Source organism: Hordeum vulgare, chromosome 3H (genome assembly GCF_904849725.1).
Source record: "Hordeum vulgare subsp. vulgare chromosome 3H, MorexV3_pseudomolecules_assembly, whole genome shotgun sequence".
Lineage (NCBI taxonomy): Eukaryota > Viridiplantae > Streptophyta > Magnoliopsida > Poales > Poaceae > Hordeum > Hordeum vulgare.
In genome coordinates, this window is record NC_058520.1 from 179,057,069 (window position 1) to 179,068,120 (window position 11,052).

Here is an 11,052-nt window from a genome sequence, read left to right on the forward strand (position 1 = left end):
TCAATTCTCTCGAGAGAAACTCCTTCTCGACAAAACCTCCGTTTTTAGCAACAAACACTTTGCCCTAGGATTCGAGATAGAAGGTGTACCCAACTGTCTCTTTTGGGTAACCTATGAAGATGCACTTTTCCGCTTTGGGTTCCAGCTTTTCAGGCTGAAGCTTTTTGACATAAGCATCACATCCCCAAACTTTAAGAAACGACAACTTTGGCCTTTTGCCATACCACAGTTCGTATGGTGTCGTCTCAACGGATTTTGATGGTGCCCTATTTAAAGTGAATGCAGCTCTGTCTAATGCATAACCCCAAAACGATAACGGCAAATCGGTAAGAGACATTATAGATCGCACCATCTCTAATAAAGTACGATTACGACGTTCGGACACACCATTACGCTGTGGTGTTCCAGGCGGTGTCAACTATGAAACAATTCCACATTGTCTTAAGTGAGCACCAAACTCGAAACTCAGATATTCACCCCCACGATCAGACCGTAGGAACTTGATCTTCTTGGTACGATGATTTTCAAATTCACTCTGAAATTGCTTGAACTTTTCAAATGTTTCAGACTTGTGCTTCATTAAGTAGACATAACCATATCTACTCAAATCGTCAGTGAAGGTGAGAAAATAACGATATCCGCCACGTGCCTCCACGCTCATCGGACCGCACACATCGGTATGTATGATTTCCAACAAGTCACTAGCACGCTCCATTTTTTCGGAGAACGGAGTTTTAGTCATCTTGCCCATGAGGCATGGTTCGCACGTGTCAAGTGAATCAAAGTCAAGTGACTCCAAAAGTCCATCGGTATGGAGTTTCTTCATGCGCTTTACACCAATATGACCTAAGCGGAAGTGCCACAAAAACATGGCGCTATCATTGTTAACTCTAACTCTTTTGGTCTCAATGTTATGTATATGTGTATCATCACTATCAAGATTCAATATGAACAATCCTCTCACATTGGGTGCATCACCATAAACGATGTTACTCATAGAAATAGAACAACCATTATTCTCTGACTTAAAAGAGTAACCGTCTCGCAATAAACAAGATCCAGATATAATGTTCATGCTCAACGCAGGCACTAAATAACAATTATTCAAGTTCATAACTAATCCCGATGGTAACTGAAGTGAAACTGTGCCGACGGCGATTGCATCAGCCTTGGAACCATTTCCTACGCGCATCGTCACTTCATCTTTCGCCAGCCTTCGCCTATTCCGCATTTCCTGTTTCGAGTTGCAAATATGAGCAACAGAACCAGTATCGAATACCCAGGCACTACTACGAGAGCTGGTTAAGTACACATCAATAACATGTATATCAAATATACCTGATTTTTCTTTGGCCGCCTTCTTATCAGCTAGATACTTGGGGCAGTTGCGCTTCCAGTGACCCATACCCTTGCAATAGTAGCACTCTGTTTCAGGCTTAGGTCCAGGTTTGGGTTTCTTTGTCGGATTGGCAACAGGCTTGCCGCTCTTCTTTGAATTACCCTTCTTGCCTTTGCCGTTTCTCTTGAAACTAGTGGTCTTATTCACCATCAACACTTGATGCTCTTTACGGAGTTCAGACTCTGCGACTTTCAGCATCGCAAACAACTCGCCGGGTGACTTGTTCATCCCTTGCATGTTGTATTTCAACACAAAGCCCTTATAGCTTGGCGACAGTGATTGAAGAATTCTGTCAGTGATAGCCTCTTGCGGGAGTTCAATCCCTAGCTCAGCTAGACGGTTTTGAGTACCCAGACATTTTGAGCACATGTTCACTGACAAACGAATTCTCCTCCATCTTGCAAGCATAGAATTTATCGGAGGTCTCATACCTCTCGACCCGGGTGTTCTTCTGAAAGATAAACTTCAACTCCTGGAACATCTCATATGCTCCATGACGCTCAAAGCGACGTTGAAGTCCCGGTTCTAAGCCATACAAGACTGCACATTGAACTACAGAGTAGTCCTCCTTACGTGTTAACCAAGCGTTCTTAACATCCTGGTCAGCCGTAGCGGGTGGTTCATCTCCTAGCGCAGCATCAAGGACATAATCGTTCTTCCCAGCTTGTAGGATCAACTTAAGATTACGAGCCCAGTCTACAAAGTTGCTTCCATCATCTTTCAACTTAGCTTTCTCTAGGAACGTATTAAAATTCAGGGTGACTGTCGCGTGAGCCATGATCTACAACACAAATATATTCAAAGTGGACTTAGACTATGTTCAAGATAATTAGAGTTTAACTTAATCAAATTACTTGCTAAACTCCCACTCAAAAAGTACATCTCTCTAGTCATTTGAGTGGTTCATGATCCAGTTACACTAGCTCAAGTCCGATCATCACGTGAGTTGAGTATAGTTTCAGTGGTAAGCATCCCTATGCTAATCATATCAACTATATGATTCATAATCGACCTTTCGGTCTCATGTGTTCCGAGGCCATGTCTGCACATGCTAGGCTCGTCAAGCTTAACCCGAGTGTTCCGCGTGTGCAACTGTTTTGCACCCGTTGTATGTGAATGTTGAGTCTATCACACCCGATCATCACGTGGTGTCTCGAAACGACGAACTGTAGCAACGGTGCAGAGTCGGGGAGAACACAATTTCGTCTTGAAATTTTAGTGAGAGATCACCTCATAATGCTACCGTCGTTCTAAGCAAAATAAGGTGCATAAAAGGATCAACATCACATGCAATTCATAAGTGACATGATATGGCCATCATCACGTGCTCCTTGATCTCCATCACCAAAGAACCGGCACGATCTTCTTGTCACCGGCGCCACACCATGATCTCCATCAACGTGTCGCCATCGGGGTTGTCGTGCTACTCATGCTATTACTACTAAAGCTACATCCTAGCAAAATAGTAAACGCATCTGCAAGCACAAACGTTAGTTTAAAGACAACCCTATGGCTCCTGCCGGTTGCCGTACCATCGACGTGCAAGTCGATATTATCTATTACAACATGATCATCTCATACATCCAATATATCACATCACATCGTTGGCCATATCACATCACAAGCATACCCTGCAAAAACAAGTTAGACCTTACTTACGCAAACACCACAACGGAGATATATGAATTGCTATTTAACATTATCCAAGGACCTCCTCGGTCAAATCCGATTCAACTAAAGTTGGAGAAACCGACACTTGCCAGTCATCTTTGAGCAACGGGGTTACTCGTAGCGATGAAACCAGTCTCTCGTAAGTGTACGAGTAATGTCGGTCCAAGCCGCTTCAATCCAACAATACCGCGGAATCAAGAAAAGACTAAGGAGGGCAGCAAAACGCACATCACCGCCCACAAAAACTGTTGTGTTCTACTCGAGAAGACATCTACGCATGAACCTAGCTCATGATGCCACTCTTGGTGAACGTCGCATGGGAAACAGAAATTTTCCTACGCGCACGAAGACCTATCATGGTGATGTCCATCTACGAGAGCGGATTTCCGATCTATGTACCTTTGTAGATCGCACAGCAGAAGCGTTTAGTGAACGCGGTTGATGTAGTGGAATGTCCTCACGTCCCTCGATCCGCCCCGCGAACCGTCCCGCGATCCGTCCCACGATCTAGTGCCGAACGGACGGCACCTCCGTGTTCAGCACACGTACAACTCGACGATGATCTCGGCCTTCTTGATCCAGCAAGAGAGGCGGAGGGTAGATGAGTTCTCCGGCAGCGTGACGGCGCTCCGGAGGTTGGTGGTGATCTAATCTCGGCAGGGCTCCGCCCGAGCTCCGCAGAAACGCGATCTAGAGGTAAAACCGTGGAGGTATGTGGTCGGGCTGCCCTAGAAAAGTTGTCTCAAATCAGCCCTAATTGCTCCATATATATAGGAGGAGGGAGGGGAGGCTTGCCTTGAGGCTCAAGGAGCCCCAAGGGCTGCGCACCAAGGGGAGGAGTCCTCCTCCAATCCTAGTCCAACTAGGATTGGAAAGTGGAGTCCTTCTCTCCTTTCCCACCTCTTTTTTTTCTTTTCTCTTTGATTTTCTATCCTTGGTGCATAGGGCCCTCTTGGGCTGTCCCACCAGCCCATCAAGGGCTGGTGCACCACCCCCAAGGCCTATGGGCTTCCCCGGGGTGGGTTGCCCCCCCCCCCCCCGGTGAACACCCGGAACCCATTCGTCATTCCCGGTACATTCCCGGTAACTTCGAAAACCTTCCGGTAATCAAATGAGGTCATCCTATATATCAATCTTCGTTTCCGGACCATCCCGAAACCCTCGTGACGTCTGTGATCTCATCCGGGACTCCGGACAACATTCGGTAACCAACCATATAACTCAAATACGCATAAAACAACGTCGAACCTTAAGTGTGCAGACCCTGCGGGTTCGAGAACTATGTAGACATGACCCGAGTGACTCCTCGGTCAATATCCAATAGCGGGACCTGGATGCCCATATTGGATCCCACATATTCTACGAAGATCTTATCGTTTGAACCTCAGTGCCAAGGATTCATATAATCCCGTATGTCATTCCCTTTGTCCTTCGGTATGTTACTTGCCTGAGATTCGATCGTCAGTATCCGCATACCTATTTCAATCTCGTTTACCGACAAGTCTCTTTACTCGTTCCGTAATACAAGATCCCGCAACTTACACTAAGTCACATTGCTTGCAAGGCTTGTGTGTGATGTTGTATTACCGAGTGGGCCCCGAGATACCTCTCCGTCACACGGAGTGACAAATCCCAGTCTCGATCCATACTAACTCAACGAACACCTTCGAAGATACCTGTAGAGCATCTTTATAGTCACCCAGTTACGTTGCAACGTTTGATACACACAAAGCATTCCTCCGGTGTTAGTGAGTTATATGATCTCATGGTCATAGGAACAAATACTTGACACGCAGAAAACAGTAGCAACAAAATGACACGATCAACATGCTACGTCTATTAGTTTGGGTCTAGTCCATCACGTGATTCTCCTAATGACGTGTCCCAGTTATCAAGCAACAACACCTTGTATATAATCAGAACACCCTGACTATCTTTGATCAACTGGCTAGCCAACTAGAGGCTTGCTAGGGACAGTGTTTTGTCTATGTATCCACACATGTATATAAGTCTTCATTCAATACAATTATAGCATGGATAATAAACGATTATCTTGGTACAGGAATTATAATAATAACTATATTTATTATTTCCTCTAGGGCATAATTCCAACAACGTACTCATGGCAATACTTTTGTTGACAACAGAGTTACATGAAGATGAAGGTGATGACTACGACCACTATGGCGATCCATAGGAGTGAGGTCACGTGGACTACATCGACTGCCTGTGGCTGAGATGGAGTCGCTACGCATTGTATTTTCCGCTGTTTTCTGGTTGTATTAAATGTCATGAGACATTTGTCAATGTATGCCTTGTGGCAATTTGTATTAAAAATAATTTTACATATTGTGCAATGATACCATTTCGCTCTGTTGTCAACAATGATCCTGGGGTTCACAAATATAACACACAAGGGTCTAGAAGTAAATTCCGGGTTCTCACAGTGCCACCCCTATCCGATATCAAACAAGCCATGTGATCAAAGTACTCCACAGCAACAACATCAACACCGACACCAACAATACTGCCAAAACCACCACAACAAACAACAACAACACCAACACCACCACCAACACCACCACCACCACCACCCCCACAACTAAGAACAAAAAATATAGCACACAACGCTTAGATACTAGAGTCACGGTACGCCAATGTAAAAACAACACCTCGTGTGATAAAGTCCTTCTGAACGGTACAATAGAGGTCGAATAGTACATAGACAGAGTACCAACCCTATCAGTTAACAACGGGGCATGCGACCATATAACTCACTATTGTTTAGTAAAAGTCCTTCATATCGCACCATTGAGACACATATATAGACACAATTGAGACCCACAACAACAACAATGTCACCAATATGAACAACAAGCAACACAACAACAAAAAACGGATCAATAGAGGCCCAACTGTGTTTGGTAAAAGTCCTTTGTATCGCTCTATGAGAGACCCGTGGGCGGTTTATACAAAAACCCATGTGTGTGTCGTATTTTGCTCACACGCGTACTAAAGCACCTCACGTCGTGATGATATGGACCCGGGAGTGTTGTGTCAAAGTACCACCCCTATCCTATATCAAACAAGCCATGTGATCAAAGTACTCCACAACAACAACATCGACACCGACACCAACAATACCGCCACCACCACCGCCACGACCACCACAACAAACAACAACAACACTAACACCACCACCAACACCACCACCACCACCCCCACAACTAAGAACAACAAATATAGCACATGACGCTTAGATACTAGAGTCACGGTACGCCAATGTAATAAAATACCTCGTGTGATAAAGTCCTTCTGAGCGGTGCAATAGAGGCCCAATAGTACATAGTCAGAGTACCAACCCTATCAGGTAACAACAGGGCATGTGACCATATAACTCCATCGTGTTTAGTAAAAGTCTTTCATATCGCACCATTGAGACCCATATATAGACACAATTGAGACCCACCAACAACACCCCCACCGCCGACAACAACAACAACAAAAGCAAGAACAAGAACGAAAAATGTCATCAATATGAACAATAATGACATTCAGAACTTCTTCATTTCGTTGAGACAGCGACCGAGAAGTGTGTCGTATTAATTTATCACCTTCACATCACGACACTTGAGACGCCCCGCATGGCCTTGATGTATGTACAATTGAAACACCATGCATTTCATGATAAAGTCCTTTAGAACGGTGCAATAGAGACCCAGTAGTACATAGCCGAAGACCTATGTGTTAGTTTAGAAATGAATTTGGAAGCGGTCTATGCAAACGTAAACAAAAGTATTGTTTAAGTCCTTCATACCACGTTATGGGGGACCCCGATAGTGGTGATATGGACCCGGGAGTGTTGTGTCAATGTGCCACCCCTATCCGATATCAAACAAGCCATGTGACCAAGGTACTCCACAACAACAAGATCAACACCAACGCGAACAACAACACCAACACCAACTATACCGCCACCACCACCACAACAAACAACAACAACAACACCGCTACCACCACCCCCACAACTAAGAACGACAAATATAGCACACGACGCTTAGATACTAGAGTCACGGTACGCCCATGTAAAAACAATACCTCGTGTGATAAAGTAAAGACCTTCACGATAGTGCGTCCGCTCTCTTAGACTCAGGAGTCATGGTACGCCAATGTAAAAACAAAGACTACTGTTAAAAGTCCTTCTCATCACGACATCAGAGACCCATGTGTGACTATACAAAGTCCTACGGGTGTGTCAGATTAATTTAGCACCTTGAGACATGCGCATGTCTAACAAAAGTAATGCGTGTCTAGCAAACCGTTGGGAGACATTCTAAAGACCTTCACATCAAAGAAAAAGATAAATTCATTATTCATGTGAGCGAAAAATTAGAAATGCACCAACATATACTATAATTTAGTAGCATCAATGTGCCCCGAGGTGAAGGTAGAAATTTTAAATGATTTTAATACCTGAAATGATCTTAGTCACACATGTTGGAACTATAAAGAGAATATTATTATCCAAAAAAATGGTAAGCGAAATAATATCGTTGCATTAGTCCATAATTTGATGAAATAACCAAAAAGCGATATTAATTGTGCACTTAGATGTGGCCACTTTTGACACACATGTTGGACATGTTTAAAGCATTTATTATCCAAACAAAGCAAGTGGACTACTATCATTGCATTTATCCAGAAAAGGGCAAGAATTATCAAATTGCATCGTCGGATGTGGTCAGTTTATATCATTTTTGTCTGGTTTTGTTTTGGTGTGTTGTATCACTCTTCTCTAAGATGAAATTTTTTCAACATTATTCGTGTGTGCTAAAACAGAAAAATGGCCCAAAATATAATTTATATTCATTATAGAATTTCGACCTTCACATCAGGGCACATCGAAGTACCATGTAGATTCATTTTAATGTTTTTGGACCATAGTATTATTAATTATTTTGTATGCTTGGAAGGGGTTTCTATAAATATAAATGCCCAAGCGTATGCTGAACAGGATGTTCTTTTTAGAATCCTATACGTACAAATCTTTATGCCTAGCACTAATCAAATGACCAGGCGAACTAAGAATCTAGAAAACTACAAAGTCCCATGACGAGCAAACCCCTACCTACCGGCAGACCCTACCGAACCAATCCCTCCCACACACACAGGCCAAAAAAATCCCCTCCTCCCAACAAACACAAACCCTATCTGCAGTCGCCACATTTTCCCTGGAGACTGTGTCGCGGTGGATTGGTTGCACAGATGGCATCGTCTTCGTCGTCCGCAGGACCTCGCTCATCCTCATATGCTGAGCAACATGGCTACCACCCGAACCCTTCTCCTATTTCGTATCGTGAGCACAAGTTTGACTATGTGGCATCTGAGCAATGTGCGTGCGGTAATAAACCTGTGAGATGGATTGCTTGGAGCAATGCAAATCCAGGTCGCAGGTATCTTACCCGCGACAAATCTCGGGTAAGCATTCACCTTGTTCTTTGTTCCTCTCAGTTTCCAATGGATCTTTCTTCCCTCATCAGCTTTGCAACTTCTATTTTCTAGGTCGGTAGCTGCAAGTACTTCAGTTGGTTTGATGACCCTACTACGCCCTTCCTTCGCCAACTTCTGGTCGATTTGCGTGACGCGGTGAACAACCTTCGGAGGGAGAACACTCAGCTCAGTGGAAACAATGCAGATTTGGAGCCGGGGAGCGAAGAACGAAGGATCTATAATCTGCCTTTGCAGGATGCAATTCACAACATGAAGCAATAAAATAATGCTCTGGAAGCGAAGTTGGCGAAAACAGAAGCCTTGCTAAAGGCAAATACACCAGGACTGTGGGCCATGTTCCTGCGTGTGGTCGTTCTGCTTTTCCTCTTGTTTCTAGCCAGCAAAGTTGTTGCTTACTAGGTAGCATTTCTGCTTTTAGGGTAGTATTAGTATTTCACTCCTTCTGATGTGGGTAACCGATGTACTTGTGTGCTCGCTTGTGTTTGTTTCATGATGCCCACCTTAAAAATGATGGTTGCATCTTATATATGTGTCTAATTCTCCTGAACTGTTATGTACAATGAGTTAGTTCTGAATTTGCATTTCTGGATACAATAACTTGACGAAGCATCATAGTAATGAGTTAGTTCTGAATGCTATTTCTGAATACAATAACTTGACGAAGCATCATAGTAATCATCATAGGGAAGACCATGAAATCTCATCAGAAATGAACCTCAAAGGGGTAATTTTTGGTTCCACTTTGTACTCAGCATTGGTACAATAGCTAAGGCGTCTCATCCTTTTTACGTAGCCCACTTTACAAGCCAGAATCAGGATGCTCATTACAATATCACAAAATGGTACTAATTTCGGTGATCAGATATTGTACTAAATGACCAAATTCCAATGTTCACAGCATCACATCATTACAATTTCCTAACAAAAAGTGCACAAGCCGAGCACCTGAAGACTTCGATGGCAAGTCCTATTTCAACCAACACGTTTGCTTCTACTAGTTTATTACTGGAATACGCCGAAGATTTTGCGTGAGCAGCAATTCCTCTTGTGTCCTTCAAGGCCGCACTTTGTTCACTTTGGAACTTTCCTTTTTTTTCTTTGAAGAACCTCCAAAAGATGGGCATTTTGATGCCTTGTGGCCCTTACCTCTACAAAGTGAGCAAAACTTTGTTCTTGGCTTGCTGACATTCTCATAAACAGGCTTTGCTCTTGCATTGGTTGGTCGGCCTCAATCCCGCTTCCTTGATATAACATTCATTGAGCTGGCCAAACCTGTTCTTCCTGGTGTGATAGGCATGGCACTCCCACTTAGTTCAGCCGCTGTCTGATCTTGTAACCCGAGGCCATCACTCTCCTGGTTTGTATCCTTCAGGACATCTATTGCATCTAGCAAGTGCTTCATTGCAGCTCCATAAGCTTCAGTATTCTTATCCCCCATCTTTACAATCTCAAGTGCCTTACTATACAAGTGGGAATGTCGATAAGTTGCATCCTTCGGTGCATAATTGCCAGCTTTATATATCATCAGATGCTCAGGCAGGTTCTTGCAAGCGTTCTTCATCCATCTGTTCAGTATGTGTACCCGAGGAATCTCCTTAACTCCAAGATTTATCATGACCTGTTATAAACAAATATATCGCCTTGGTCAAAAGAACATGTTGTATATGGAATGCAGTATATTAAGCGAATTGTCAGACACACTTATTCTAGTTCAGTTATGGCTGTGAGCGTAAGTGTATTAAACTTTAGCACATCTAGTTGAACTTCCAACTTGCCAAATAAACTCTAAATCTAGTACAGATCAGGGTATTATGAAAGTTGTGACGTACCCGGATAGCATGACAACACAACATTCCCATGTGTGTGTAAAGACCACACTCGCATAAATAGCCTCTGGATTCTTTATCAAACAACACACGATATTGTGTCCTCGACCAGGCTTGCCTCCTCTCTGCATATATGTGGCTAACCATGTACACCACTCCTAGCTCTGACGGCCAAGCCTCTTGTAACACAAATGAACCTGACAAGTAAATTGCATGTTGAAACATCTCATACATAGTTGTGGTGTATACCTTGCTCGCATGGTATTCTAGCGGCACTCCAAGGTTAAGAACTGCGCCGCCCTACAACAAACGCTTGATAATCAGTTTTCCTCACCCAACTCCAAATCCGCAATTTCGTGATATTCTACTAACGGTCTCTGTTTAGCAATATTTTTTGAATAATGCTTTATATATGACTTACCACACGAGTCTTCTTCTCTTGAAAGTCTTCGTCTCATTGGCGGTCGAACATTAATTTCTGATATTACGTCACAAAACTGTTCATGGATGATGTTGGCTTCACACATGTCTTGAGCATGTAGTTTGCACTCTCCGAACATTGTGTGCTCGTCATCCTAGCGCAGAACACTCCTGCAAAATATGGCTTTGCCCATTTTTCTCTAACTTTGTATATTTGAGTGAGAA